Raw genomic sequence first — 2,472 nt, 5'->3', positions numbered from 1 at the left:
GCTTTATGTTGCCTGCATTTCCATGTTTCCATGTTTCCATGTTTCAGTCCTCTCTCGTACCTCTTCGCAACATGCCACCTCTCGTACCTCCCAAAGGCTTTCCTCGCCTGCAGTACACAGTCACCCTGACTTGTGGATGCTACAAGGGCAGGAAAACCACCACGATGGACATGTGGCGCGGGAGTAGGTGAAGGACGTCTGGATGATGCTGGGTCTCTCGGAGAAGAGGTGGCTGCGGGGTGCGGCCCGGCCGCTCGCCCTGATCTCGCCCGGCGGCCAAGATTCCAGCACTCGCCACAACTGACATCTCTTTCTGTGTAACACTTACACTAAACGTCCTAACGGCTATGGGTTATTATTTATTAATAATCTGACACATGCACTAGGTAACAGTGGGTCATGCATCCCACCCATAGCTCAGCTTTGGCAACAATAACGATTATGATTTGAATAAGGTCCTGCTTCCCGCCTGCCTGGCTTTCCTGCCTTTCTAGGAACTTAGTTCCCGCTCTCTCAATCAAAATGGTGGGGACTCCCGCGGTATTTTCCACGGGCTATTTCTTGAATAATGAAATCATGACAATAGGTAATCTTCAGGACGGCATGTGGGTAGTCTTAGGCCACTCGACAGTAACTGAAAAAATCCCAGGTGGCAGCGGCGGATTCGAACCCATGTTATCCAGAACGCAGCGGAACACGGGACCGGCACCCTAACCACTCAGCCACCGCCTCCCCGCAAGTTATAGGGAGAGTCACGCACCGGCAATTAATTTTTTTTTTTTTAAATTAAGGAAACTCAGAAAACAAAAGGAAACATCTGTAACATAAAACATACAAGAAAACACAACCGCCAACTGGTCCATCTGGGACTCCTTCCCTTCCTTCCTCATTTTTTGCTCCTTTTCCTTCCCCCTTCTCGTGCTCTTTCTCTTCCACTTCCACCTCGTCTCTTTTTTTCTCACAAAAACATTTTCTCTTGTCTCGCGTTGCTTTTTCTTTATTCTTCTTCCTTTGTACCTTCCCCTTGTTCGAACTTTTTTTTATTTTCTCTCTTAGCGTCTCACATACAATTGCTTGTTTTTGTCAGCTTTCGCATCCCCTCACTCGCCTTCCTCTTCCTCCTCTCTCTCTCTCTCTCTCTCTCTCTCTCTCTCTCAGTTATCCTTTTCTTTCTTCTCCACGTGTTCCTCCTTCTCCTTTCTTCCTTCGGTTTCTCTTTACCTTGTATGCTGAACCTTGTTGCTTCTTTTTCACATTTTTTACCAAACCTTTCCTGTTGCTTCCTTTCTTTCCCTTACTGTGTCCCTGATTTATTTCCCTAACTTATCTTCATACCACCTCAAGTCTCCCAGTCTGTTCGTTTTTTCTTTCATTCAATTTCCCCTCCACCCTCCTTTCGTTCTTTGCACCTTGTTCAGTTCCATCAATTACATATCGTTACCTTTTCTGAATTCCCTAGGTTATATTTCCTTCCCTAGTTTGCAACCCTTCTTCCCTCGTTACCCTTCAATTCTTTCTGAACTACTCCTCCATTACCTGCCTCCTCCTCCTCCTCCTCCTCCTCCTCCTCCTCCCTACAACACTTAATTCCTTTGTTACCTTGCAGTTCTTTCTTTTTTACTTTTCCATTACCAGCCTTCTCCTCCCCCTCTTCCTTACAACACAGCTTTTTTTCTTTTTTACTCTTTCATTACCTGACTCCTCCTCCTCCTCCTCATCATCATCATCATCATCATAATCATCATCAAAACTCCTTTTCCCTCGTTACCCTTCAATTCTTAATTTGTTACTCCTCTCTTACTGACCCAGTCATCCGCTCCTCTTCCTGACCCTCCGCCTCATCTTCATTTTCGTCGTCTTCGTCGTCCTCCTCTTCCCTAAAACACTTCTTCCCTCTTAATCCTATAGTTTTTTCCTTTATTTTTCCCTTCCATTACCTGTCATCTCTTTCTTCCTCCTCTTCCTCCTCGTCTTAATTGTCCTCCTCCTTCTCCTTCCTACCATCTTCCACGTTTTCTTCATATTCCCCATAATATCCCTTCTTTCATTTCCCTTTCTTCCCCCTTTTCCAGATGCGCCTCCTCCCCTTTTTCATTATCATCATAAACATCATAATAATTTAATATTCTCTTCTTGTTATTGTTCATCATCATCATCATCATCATCCTTCAATGCGTTAAGGACCTGGGGATTAAAATTGCGTCAAACCTCAAATTCTCACATCAATGCATCGATGCAGCAAATAAAGCGAACAGAATGTTGGGCTTCATTAAAAGAAACTTTTTATTCAAGAATAAAGATGTAATACTTCCGCTCAACAATAGTTTAGTCAGACCCCACTTGGAATATGCGGTACAATTTTGGTCTCCCCACCATGCAAAGGACATTGCTAAACTAGAAGGTGTTCAGCGTCGAGCAACAAATGTGATCCCTTCCTTGCACAACAAATCCTACGAAGAAAGGCTTTCCACC

Source organism: Eriocheir sinensis, chromosome 7 (assembly GCF_024679095.1).
Source record: "Eriocheir sinensis breed Jianghai 21 chromosome 7, ASM2467909v1, whole genome shotgun sequence".
NCBI classification, from domain to species: Eukaryota; Metazoa; Arthropoda; class Malacostraca; order Decapoda; family Varunidae; genus Eriocheir; species Eriocheir sinensis.
The sequence above is the reverse complement of the archived record's forward strand: the minus strand, read 5'-3'. Positions refer to the sequence as shown.